The sequence below is a fragment of the Watersipora subatra genome, chromosome 2 (genome assembly GCF_963576615.1).
Source record: "Watersipora subatra chromosome 2, tzWatSuba1.1, whole genome shotgun sequence".
Taxonomy (NCBI): Eukaryota; Metazoa; Bryozoa; class Gymnolaemata; order Cheilostomatida; family Watersiporidae; genus Watersipora; species Watersipora subatra.
Genome location: NC_088709.1, coordinates 6,736,039 through 6,748,164, shown reverse-complemented (window position 1 = coordinate 6,748,164; position 12,126 = coordinate 6,736,039).

Sequence of the window (12,126 nt, the reverse complement as noted above, 5' to 3'; positions counted from 1 at the left end):
TCTTGTTCACTTAATTCAATCTGCCTGTAAAGTTATTTTTTATTTTATGTTTCTGAACTGTCATGTGACACTATATTATGATGTAAAACGAGTTGAAACAATACACCACAATGAATTCATCACAATACATGAAGTCACCACAATCAGACTAACTCTATTAGGATGTATATACATATTTATATGTGTGTGTGCGTGCGCGCGTGTGTGTGTGTATATATATGTATAGATATATGTGTATATATGTATATATATATTTATAGATATATGTGTACATATATATATATTTATAGATATATATATTTATACATATATATATATTTATACATATATATATTTATACATATATATGTGTACATTTATATGTACATATATATTTATATGTGCATATATATATATATATATATAGTTATTCTCTTACCACCATAACCACAAAATTCACTAAAGTCATTGTAGGTACCTATAGTTTCTAAGATTAACATAGTATTTTGGCGCTATTTTTAATGTTGATGATTATTACAGTGCGCCCTCGAGATACGATTACCCTGATATACGATTTTTTCACCTTACGAAGTCAAACGTTGTGAGATCTTCACCTCGCTATACGAATTTTATTTCACCATACGATTTTGAGAAAAGTTTCGCCCGAGTTAAAATTTGGCGGTCGGTGTGCTCATAACGCACGTCGAAATAAAAAAACACCGAAATCTGGTTTGCCAAAAACATTTTCAGAAAGTTTAGAAGAGACACAATGATCGACTTTGCTCATGTCAGCATTCCGCGTTGAAAAATTCGTGTAAAATACACAAGCGACAGCAAAAAAAATTTGTAGCGTTATAGTATATTTTACTATAAACTTTTAAGTCAGCATACGTATATAACTACAACTATCTACATTTAATTCGTTAGCTATGGAATCTGAGACCGATACAAATGTTACAAAACAAAGGAAAAATGATTTCTATGTCAACAAAGTTGGATGTCGTAAATAATAAGAAGGCAACCGTATTATTAACATTGTCAAGGAATATGATCGCAACCAATCAGCATTTGCAATTATTATTAAAACAAGAACTCCATTAAAGCAAGCAGAAGAAAGAGCTTACGACTGAAGATTTGAAGGAGTTAGAAGGCCATGCATGCGATCGGCATTCAAAAGGAGCAACCATTTAGTAAGGGCGAGGAAGTAGAAGATTCAGAAAACCCCACATTGGCAGAAATATTTCAAATGTTTAATTTACTGGTACATTAAAAAAATGCATGTATAATATATATTATTTATCTCTTGTGTGGCATGTTTTTCATATTTTATCCATTTTATTTGTCTCCTTTTGATTTTATGTTTTCTTTTCTTGTTTGACCATGTCTTTGCAAGTGGGCTTGTTATCTCCTACAAGAATACAATTCATTGTATGTATGTCACTCGTGTAACTAGCTACTCAAGATAGTTGACGCATTCACATCACTTTCTGAAACTTGTTAAAGCCCTGTCATCTAGGGTGTAAATACGTACAAACGTACGCATTGTTACATTAATTCTTGTGCACATTTCATACAAGAAAAACTACTGTAGCACCCTCTCTGGATCCTTCTACAAGCGTAAGCTAGCTAGAAGTTTTCTGCATTGCACCAGCATTTTTTTCTTTTAAACCAGAAGAAAAATTGGACAGGACTAGACAACTTTCTTTAGCCTGCTAAAAATTCCATTTCATTACGTATTAAATTAACCTTCCAAGTGTACAGCAACATAATTAGCATTGATACGTTTTTGCCTCTCTGCTTTATTTGTTAGATGTACCAACTAAAGTCACGTTATTCCAAAGGTATGTACGTCCTGTCAATAAAATTTCATCTTTCTCTTTGGTAGCCATTAAACGGTCAGGTGTATGAGAGGCCGCTTTCGATAAATGCATCACTCGGCCTTTCTAATTGAATTCTGGTTGAACAAAGTTTCAACCAGCCACGTTAAATTTTATAATGAAAGTGAAGACAGAAACTTATGAAGGATAAAATTTTGTGATAACAGTTGAAATTCATTAAAATAGTTCAAAATACATATTAAAACTTGGTTTTAAGGGTGAGTTTGGCAAGCTAAACTTATTTGAAGTGAATTCAACATTTATGTTATGCGTACCTTTTGAAGGTAAGAACTTGTTACCGTACGATCTGCATTTGGTACACAGATTACAATTTTACAGTATTGCAGATTATAATCACTAGGTGCACTTAACACAATGCAGCTATTGTAGGTAACTATAGTTACTAAAGTTAACATACTATTTTGTTACTAATTTTTAATATGTACAGCATTTTTATAAAATTTTGGACGATTTTTACCATTTTTTTCTCATTGTATAATTACAATGGTTTTTATACCCCGACATACGATTTTTTCGCCATACGATGCCAGCCTTGGAACAAATCAACATCGTATCTCGAGGGTGCACTGTACCTATAGCCTACGATATTAGCCTACATTCCAATTTTTGCATGCCAACACTGAAACCGGCTGAAATCATATAATTAGGCCATATTTTGCCATTACTTGCTAATAATTTTACATTTACATTTAAACACCTGTACATTTTTATTTTTCATTCAAATTTATTTCAATGAAACAATTCTTTCAAGTTATGAAATTTTAAATTTACAGTAGTTTGAAACCTTTACAGTTGTTTTATTTATTTTTAATTTTGTTGTCCTGCTCAAAACCTTTTCTTCATAGTATGAAGTTTGAAAGTTACAGTTGTTTGACAAAGTTGTAAAATCTTTACAGTTGTTTTTGTTTTCTCTCTTAATTTATTTCAACTACACAAAACACTTCTCTCCATTCTCATTATATGAAGTTTGAAAGTTAGCATGGGAAATGTTGTTATATGTTAAATACAAATAAATTTTTTGTGCAAAGACTTTTTTATTTCCCGGGCTACACTCGGATACAAGTACAGTTTATGGTGTAAGATGTTGAAAAAATACTTTACCGCAGTTGTTTTCTCACCTTGGAATGGATTAAAATATACATTATTTTAATTGGAAAAATTGTTTCGGATCTCAAACAACTCAGTTTTCAAACAACCTGGAACAGATTATGTTCAAAAACCAAAGTTCACTGTAGGTTAATAAAAATATATACGTTGCTAGAAGTTATGAAATTTTAAATTTACAGTGGTTTGCAAACCTTTAGTTTTTTTTATTTATTTTTAATTTAGTTGTCCTGCACAAAAACCTTTTCCTCATGAATTGAAGTTTGAAAGTTACCGTTGTTTGAAAAAGTTTGAAAACCTTTACAATTGTTTTTGTTTTCTCTCTTAATTTATTTCAACTACACGACACACTTCTCTCATGATATGTAGTTTGAAAGTTAGAATGGCAAATGTTGTTATAGGTTAAATACAAATCAATTTTCTATCCAAAGAATTTTTTATTACCCGGCAACGCCGGGTAGCACAGCTAGTATGGGAATATCATTGGATATTAGTGATGCTTAGCATGTGTAATGATTGGATATGAGTTGCTATCACTATTACTTTACTACCGTTCTGCGAATAATGGTTGGTTAGTTTTAGCCAGACCAGCTACAGGTTACTAGTTTATTTCTGTGAGAAAGATGAACCAGAGTCAGAGATTCAGAACAGAGCTAAGCGAAGGTCATCATTTACCAGCTGTTTGTTGGTTATAAGAAATGCCTTTCTATTCCTTCAAGCTAAACCATGCGATGTTGTTTGTTTTATTCAACGATAACTGCTTACTATCTCAATAAACAAAGGACTATATACAACAATATATAAAAAATAAAATATAACTCAAGTACTAGAAAAAATTTACCTCTGCAGCCAACTGAGTAAAAACTCTAAACTTGGCTCACATCCCAAACAGCCTTCTCAGTATTTCAAATTTTCTCTTCTGTGCTAATTCTTTCTCTCTCATTTTGTTCTCTTCCATTTCTCTTTTTAAAGTGTTATTCGCTCAGCCAAAAAACTACTATAACAGAGTTTACTGTATGTAAATTATTAGTTATTGCTAGATGTAAATATCTCTATTTAACATCATGTTTAGTAAGTTACTGATTTGACCTCTTATCAACCAGTTCAAGTCTATACTAGAAGTAGAGACAATCTTGATTTGTTATGAAAATGATTATAAATTGTAGTTAGTGTGGAAAATACTGTTAACAGGTCACTATGGTAACAGGTAGACAATGTTGTCTTACATGATCTTGGTATGATTCACCTTCATGATATAGTTATGATAACGTTTGCCAAGGAGTCACCCCTAGCATCAGCCGGCTAAAGATTATTCAAAGAAAAGACAATTCTCTAGATAAAGTTATTACTTGAAACTAATAAATCTATCTCTATAATCATTGATGTAATTAACATAAATTACCTCGTTTGGTAAATCACAAGGAAACCTAGAATAGCTGTCAATCATTAAAAGATTCTACAAGGCAGTGAACAGGAAGAACAAGCAATGAATAGTTGAACAGAATTATAAAAGCACTTATTCTTCACTTCTTGGAAGTTCTCCAGCAGCAGGAACCATTGTAGGAAGTGTTTGGATGGTGCTGAGGCTTTGTCTGCCTTTCCCGTTTCCATACTATTGTGGAATACTTGTTGACCTTTAACTGTATTTATAGCTTCATTTCTTGCCGGAAAAGACAAACGCTCACATGACCCTCCGTTGGCAGTAAATATTAGTTTACTACTCATTTATAATTAGTAAATGATTAGTAAGCTAATATTTACTGCCAACGGAGGGTCATGTGAGCGTTTCATTTCCGGCAACCTAGATAATTGTTTCCGCTTCGAAAATTACCTACTAAATTTCTACTTGAGAAAGGTAAGTACTTCTCATTCAATGTTGTATGTCTATGAATTGCTACATTTCCACTACTTAAAAACGTTGTATTTGCCACTTTTGGTGATTGTAAACATGTCATTTTCTTCAGCGGCTGAGTTACTTTTATTTTTTCAGCTACGAGTACTACAGCTACTACAGAACTTGCACGAGTAATGCTACTGCGTTTTATCTACTAATATTCTACTTCAAAAAGGTATGTACTTCTCATTCAATGTTGTATTGTCTATGAGTTCCCACAGCTCCACTACTTCAACACATTGGATTTGTCACTGTTCGTGAGAGTAAACATGTTCATTTCCTTCTGCAGCTGAGTTAATCATTTTTTTCCAGCTACGAGTACTGTAACTTACTACTTCAGAGCTTGCACGAGTACTCTGAGCCTTGGGATAGGCGTAGGTGAGAAGAAAGAGAGCAGCTTGTATCGACTTACTGTCACCCTGCTTTAGCCATGGCCAGCTGTTCGTTGCCTGCTCAAAATTAGGCACAAGCCAAAAACTGTGTGTTCATACATCCGACAGAATAACAAAAAGTGTTGTCTATCCGCAAGTGTTGCGTTGAATTAACAGTGTGTTATTGTTATGTCATGCTATGTTTTTTATATTCTGCTATACCACATATTATCCACATGCAGCATATTCTAACATATTTTTCAGCAGGCCTATGTATATATTTTCATGCATTCGTTTTCCTTATTGTATCTCAAAAAAGGCTATCATTTTGATGTTATGTTTTATTATTGTAAGGTGTTAATGCTGTATCTGCCTTGACATCATACTGTCTGTGCTGTTATACATGTAAATGTTCTCAACACAACCACATTACTGTTGCACCGTTTGTATATACCGTGTCAGAACACAGGCTACAGGCGAAGATCTGGTGAGTCATGATTAGTGTTTTAGGCATGTAGATGTCTCCATTCCATAAATGCTGGCGACAGCAAAATATTTTGTAGAATTTCTTGAAAGATGGGAAATTTTTTAATACTGCCAGTTTGAAGAACTTCAGTTTGCCTAACAATATCAATTGCTTTATCAATTCTCTGTACAAAAATAGGACAACTCCAATTTGAGTGGTTTGAGACTGATGCATTGTAGACTAGCTGTAAAACACAATGCAGATTTCCATTGTTCTCCCAACATTATTGACATGTATGACTGCATATGTGTATGCATAGTCTGATCAGGGCAACAATGCCAATAAACTGTGTTTTTGGAGTTGTTTTACAGTATGAAAGACAGCTCTCAATGAACCTCTTGTGTGTGTCTGTGTGCGTGTCTGCGTGCGTGTGTCTGTGTGCGTGTATCTGTGTGCGTGTGTCTGTGTGTGTCTGCGTGCGTGTGTGTTTGCGTGTCCAGCTATAGTTATTCAAATCTTAGATTGAAAGCTTGCTGCTTGTTGTATTTGAACTCACAGTGATTGCAACATAATCTCCCAATCCATGCACCTAACTATTCAGCTATACAGACTTTTTAATTGTATAGACTTTTTAGACCTTTTAAAATACACTTATCATAATTATAGTGTATACCGTACACACATGCATACGGTGCAAACGTGCCTAATTTGCACTTTTGATTATTAACTAACATTACTTCTTTTCATTGGTTATTTTTTACAACAATTTGTTGAACAACTAACCTTTCACTACCATTACTTAATTTTTTAATGTGTAATTTTTAAATGTGTCATTTCAAATTCAAATGTAGATTACACTTTTATTTCTGGTTTTTCGTAAGGTTTGGTGGCTAAATCCGTAAAGGCAAATATTTTTGATGCAGACAATTGTATTATATCGAGTAAGAAAAGCCTCTAAATTCTCTCCCCGTTTGGTCAGATAAAGTACCAGACAAAGACAGTCCTATATCTCATCTTCACATTTGTACCCATATCGAAAAGTACCAGTATCGTCGTATTCAAAGTTTTGATAGATAGCTTTCGGTGGAACAGGAACCTTTTCAACATAGTCAGGATTTTTATTTTGTTTTCTCAGTTTGTATTAATTGTAGCCTTACCAAATCATCTTTCATTGTAATTGTAGCAAAGCAGATTATATTTAGCCATTATTTGCTAATGATTTTACATTTACATTTAAACACTTTTGTAATTGTTTTACGTTGTTTCTCAATTTATTTGACCTGCACAAAACATTTTCCTCATGATATGAAACTTGAAAGTAACAGTCGTTTGAAAAATTTGAAAACTTTTACAGTTGTATTATCTTTTCTCTTAACCTATTTAAATTGCACAAAACACTTTTCTGATGATATGAAGTTTAAAAGTTAGAATGGTAATTGTTGCTATATGCTAAATTAAAAATAAATTTTCTGTGCAAGAACTTGTATTACCCGGGCAAGGCTGGGCATTCATCTAGTAATCTATAAATCTCAAAGATCATCTTGTTAGTTTTTTTTGGTCTATGTTTCCACTTATAGTGACAAAGTTTTGGGAATGCAAAACCTACTGTACATTGGATTTGAACTTGGAACTTCTAGCTTTGCAGACAGGCATTTATCAAACATACTCTACTACAGCTCACTATAATATATAGAATGAATTGTACGCATACTAATTGCACATGCTAGTCTTTCATGGCAAAACGCTTAAACTCGCTTGGGCAGCAAGATTATTGCCATCAGTATAGAGCTGTAGAAAACACTGCACCAGATACAGTATGAATTACACAGAAATATACACAAGACACAAAAATAAACAAACCCCTTCAGTTAAAAGTTAGAATGGTAATCGGCCGGAATCCTTTTCAAAACAGTTCAAGTGTGACACAGTTGAACACCATGTGCTTCTGTTTACATTTTCATGCAAACACATTCATCGAAATATTTTCACAAATAAACTTCCCACTTTCAATAAAACCACTTTCATTGTCTTTACATGTCCATGCTGTCACTTTGAGCACTGATATCTCAAAGCCTAGCTTAAGAATCAGTTTAATTTTTTAATCTTAGCTCCAAGGGGTACATATCATCTTTTGATAAACATGAGGAATCTGTTGGTCACTGTGATCGTCGAAAAATGCTGCAGAAATTTTTTGCGTGAAATATGGGTCACATGATTAAATTATGTTAGTTTTAGTTCTAGTTAGCTGTAACTAACCGAAACTGTAAAGTTGCGAGCATCTATACTTGATAAGGGCTTTCTGGTAGAACCTGAAGTGTTTGTCATAAAACTCGTGCTACGAGATGTTTTGTATTGAGCTTTTTAGTAGCCTTCATTTAATGTGATAACATCAGGTGTCAAAACAAGAACTATTTTGAGTTGAATACTTTATCAAAATAAGGAATTCCAGCCTACGACCGTTTTTGTGATGGCTGCGATTAACCGTTCGTTTTGCGCTTTTAAGAGCTTGTAAGCACATTTCTACATACTTTGAGCCTGCAGCACAGTAGACTAAGACATGGTGAACCTTTTAATACCAAATAACCGTAATGTAATTTTTGTTTCAAGTAAACCTTTAAAAGTATATATGTTTAGGATATTATGTTGTTAGTGGCAGCTCGCCTCAACATACACAGTTACAGGGAAATCATGAACAGTGGTACGAGATGTTTGCAGAGTGTCTCTGCTGTCAACTAATCCTAAACTATTGACACTGAGGCTATATAATTGCAGGTCATCATAAATTACATAAGAGCAATTAAGGTCATCATATAGGATGTAATTTGGCCAGTTCAGTTTGTTTTGTAAGTTTATCGACTTTTCAGAGATAAGTTGTTCTTAGCCATCCTTCAAGTAAATATTTGCATGCTCACAACTACAAAGTTATTATTTCTTCTCAAAAATCATTCATCTTATTTTATATTTTAGTAGTAATCACAGATTCATTGTTAGTATATTTATTTAATTTCACAGATAATAGTTTGCCTACAAATGTATATCTTAAATTAGGTGTTTGGAACAAGCATCTCAGCTAGTGTATACTGCTGTTTAAATGTGTATATTATACCAAGTTATCATAACACTAGCCCAACAGAGTTCATAACCGTCATATATAGAAAAGACAACTTTCATTTATTGTGTCTAAAATTATAGTAACTTGTAAAATTATAGACTTTGAATAGGGAAATGTTTTACTCCTGTGACCAACCTGTAGCTATAAGTATGAAAGAGCAAGTGGCATGTTAGACATTCTGCCATTATTTTCTGCTTTGCTTCTAATTTTCCGTAAAGTGATGATATTAATTATTTCTGTATTTACTGATCTGAGATTCTATTTATATATCTGTACATTAGTTTTGCTATAGTTATTGCTATCAATTTGGAATTTAAGATTTGCAGGAGTATTATGTAGTTTTATTACAACAACTAGGAAATGAAAAAAACCTTTACACAGTTAACATTTGATAAATAGGACAGCATAATTTATGCGTTGGACATTAAATCCCAGAAACGAAGATGAAGAATCACAGAGAACAGATCACACAACTGCTAAGCTGCAGGCATATTCATCGGCATTTGCTGTGGCAGCTGTCACTGTTTTGGGTGCTGTTTGAGGTTTCTAAATTTTTTTTAGATAATAGCTACTTTAAGTTGAGCAACCTTGCAGCACTGTGCTTGACAATATGGTTTTACATTTAATCATTGAAAAGTATCATTCAACATTGAAAAATATTACCTTTAAATGGCTTCAGTCGAACGTTTTAACCTGCTGTTAAAACATGGATCATTGAAATGTTCGTTGCAGATAAGTGCTCAAGGATCAGGCTTATTCACTCTTCTGCGGTTGCGATACCATTGTAAATAACGAGAGTTCTCAGTTGCTTTGTTTGGAAATCTAAAAATTAAAATGAACCTGTAGTAGTTAGTTAGCAACAGTAGTAATAGCAATAGTATTATTACTCTTATCTCCTTACTGCTAGCTAGATCCAGGTACAACAATAAATAATATTATAAGCACGACAAACACTTCCTTCAAATATAAATATTTAGAAATAACCTAATGGGTTGTAGTTCCAAAATATTAATATACAAAAAATTCAAAATTTAAATAATAAAAAACCTTCGTTCTGAAGGAAGAACATTTCACTCACTAGCTTATAAATTTATCTAATCACCGACAAAATACAGTCAAACTCGTACACTCAGTCGTGACACTGATCGACTCTCACTCACCCAGTGACTAGCGTAGTAGAACTAACTAGTGGCAGTACTAACTAGTAGTAGCACAACTATTAGTAGCCGTAGACTTGAGCAATAGTAACAGAACTAGTAGTAGAAGTGACTCACTTGTAAAATGTCATTCCTTTTCCTTTAAAAGTCCATTCTTGCGGTTTTTGCAGTTCATGGAATAGCAATAGCACTGTGCACCTACACCCTTATCTCTCGTACATAAATTATTAGTAGCAATCTCAGTAGTCTGTTCCTTTGATTGAGCGGTGTATTCGTGACCTTCCATAGCTGTTAAATCTGAAATTAGATTTCTTTCTCACATTGAACGCAATGAAATTAACTTGAACATTAACTGATAATGGCGTCGACCGGATTTCCGTACTCGCGAATGACCTCTTGCCATTCCAGGGGTTTTAAGTTCAATGGTTTTACCTTGTTACACATTTTAAGCTAGAGGGTGTAAAAGGAAATGATTCCAGTTACCTCTTATTGTGGCTTTTCTCATGAAGTGACACTGTTTCAGAACAAAAATAATCACTACTTATACAAATAAATTTAATTGGTCAGCTTTAAACAATTCATAAAAATATTCCAATGAATCATAATTTGTTATTTTGATATGGTTGCTAGAGAGCATGGCCTCATCTTTATATAAATTGACGATGTTTTGCTGGGATTTATATGGTAATCTTGCAACACATGGTTGAGTTATTTTTATTCACTAAATATACATACAAGTACAGTAATACCCATAATCCTCGACAGTCAAATATTAACATATACTGTTGATAATTTTGTATTGCTTGGTTCTTTGTCACTACAATTACATACATGTTAGATAAAGGTAAGTTGTACCACTGTTTATGTTCTTACTTATAAGTTGCAGTTACAGTTATTCTGCTAAATCATATTGTAGTCGAGTAAATAGGAACCTTTTTTACTCAGCAGCAAAGCTCTTAAGTTTTCATGTTAAAATGTACTGAAAACAAGTGTCGAGATTCTGCAATATATTTACTTTTATATAAAATAGATGAATTACTGTAACACTAATATGTGACAAAGGTAGCGGTCACTATCACTTTTTTAGAAATAACAGAGATAACTTGTGGAAGACAAAGTTTTGTCATAATAGCTGCAGCATTAATTGAATGATGACAGTAATAACATTGTTATCTATTGTTATCAGAATATCAAGTGTCTGTCTGAAGCATCTATCTTTGAATCTATATTACAGCAATCTACTACGCAGACAATAAAGAGGGAGTGAGTGACACTAGAAGAGCTGTTGTTGTGTTTGCTAAACTTGGGGGAGTTCTGGAGACGAGGAGGTATTTGTAGAATTCCATACTCAAGGACTCCAGTTGCAAGTAGACAGTGAGTAGTCATAACTTTATTTTATGATGAAAACATGAATAATAATCATTAATAAGTAGTACAAAAAACTGAGTAAAGACATGCGAGCTAGTCATTCAATATTGTGATGACAACCAGAGCAGAAAGTGTCATATTTTTCTGTTGGCTCTTACATCTAAAATATATTTTTTAGCTTCAGACCACCTTAGTTTAATTTCACTTCTATAATAGTTTGTCTCTCCACATTACCCTTTTATTTGTGACATACTCTATATTTTAAACAAAGCTTTGGTTGCATTTGCTGCTTGCCCTCAACAATAGCTTTCTCTATTGTTAATGGAGATGCTACACTTTGTGTAGAGAGAATTTATATGGAAAATGTAGAGAGAATTAAGCGATGAATTAGATCCATTCTTGAAACTGAGATGGAATAACCTGTTGCAGTAATGATAAGGATTAGTATATTTAACTTGGATAGAAGTCTAATATAAACTCTGTGTGCCTTTAGAGTCAGTCAGTGTGAAGGAGAGAGTACTGTTTGATAAAAAGGAAACAGTCTAAAATTCCCAGGTTACTACCAGATCATAAAATGAACAAGAGACAGATTACAATAGCAGCATATAAATAAAACAAAAAACTCATAGCACTTACTCATCTCCAATTGTAAGGATCCCAGGCTTAAAGTAGTTATTATTAGGAGTAAATTGTTATTAGACTAAAAACAGTATTTATTAGACAACTGCCCGAACCTAAGAACAAAATTTTCCTACACCAGGTGAGCTTTTATAGGGG